This window comes from Aotus nancymaae, unplaced genomic scaffold (genome assembly GCF_030222135.1).
Source record: "Aotus nancymaae isolate 86718 unplaced genomic scaffold, 86718_ANA_hifiasm-v0.15.2.pri h1tg000036l, whole genome shotgun sequence".
In the NCBI taxonomy this organism is placed as follows: Eukaryota; Metazoa; Chordata; class Mammalia; order Primates; family Aotidae; genus Aotus; species Aotus nancymaae.
Window position 1 is genome coordinate 86,729,622 of NW_026988450.1, and position 1,172 is coordinate 86,730,793.

At 48.8% G+C, this 1,172-nt stretch overlaps 1 non-coding gene across 1 annotated transcript; it reads right to left on the minus strand.

Moving 5' to 3' along the window:
* Positions 1-246: 246 nt before the first annotated feature.
* LOC135278199 (U1 spliceosomal RNA) lies at positions 247-410 on the minus strand. The gene has a single exon (XR_010345748.1). It is a non-coding gene; the product is annotated as a U1 spliceosomal RNA (small nuclear RNA).
* Positions 411-1,172: the final 762 nt, after the last annotated feature.

The window sequence follows — 1,172 nt, forward strand, 5'->3', positions numbered from 1 at the left end:
TTCCTCTTCCTCTCCTTTCATCCTTGATTGACAGCTCAGTTTAGAGATGCTTTTCCAGAATTGCCCCATTCAACCTCCCTCTCCAATGGGCAACTTCCAAAAGCCATCCAGGGACCCACACACACACCCTTACCCCCGAGTTCCTGCATCCTCCCTGGATCTATGGGGTTGCAGAGGCGGCACAGACCAGAGGACGCACTCGGGAGGACAGGAACGCCCTTTTCTTTCTTTCTTTTTTTTTAAAGTCAGGGGAAAGCGTGCATGAAGTCCCCTGCTACCACAAATTATGCAGTCGAGTTTCCCACATTTGGGGAAATCGCAGGGGTCAGCACATCTGGAGTGCAATGGATAAGCCTTGCCCTGGGAAAACCACCTTCGTGATCATGGTACCTCCCCTGCCAGGTAAGTATACAGGAACGCCTTTTTCAGCCCCCCTCCGCCTGCCTCACCCATCAGTACAAGCAAATCTTAACCATGCTACTGTTTTATTCATTTCTTCAAACATGGCAGAGCTGTAATAACTCCATTTTTATTTCTTTCATGTTTTCAGTATTGAATTCTTCCCAATTTTTTTCTCTCCCCACGCCAACCCCCAATGAGTCCACTGTCTCAGTTCATTTCACAAGAGATTGTCTCAGATTACAGAGTCTCGAGGACACAGAAAGATATTTCTGTTTAATTTATTTTGAGCAGCGTCTGGTCTGGTGAAGCCATATGTATAAATAGTGCTCAGCATCCACACTAATTTTGGAGGTGCCATCCCAGCAGGCTCCCCTTTTTCTGGGAGGAATAATAAGAAGCCACATGCGGCACTTCCCTTTGAAAAGTGAGACGGCACAGCGGGAGGGCCATGGGCCATGAGGCCACACGGACTTCGGCTGGTTTCCGTCTCCACCACTCTCCAGCCATGCGACCTCAGCTAGTATCTCTCTAAGCCTCGGTTGCCTCATCTGTAAAAATGGGATACTAATCCACTTCGTCAGTTGCTGAGTCCCTAGTCAATGGCAGCATTAAAAATACATATCAGGGCCGGGCGCGGTGGCTCACGCCTGTAATCCCAGCACTTTGGGAGGCCGAGGTGGGTGGATCACGAGTCAAGAGATCGAGACCATCCTGGTCAACATGGTGAAACCCCGTCTCTACTAAAAATACAAAAAAAATTAGCTGGGCAT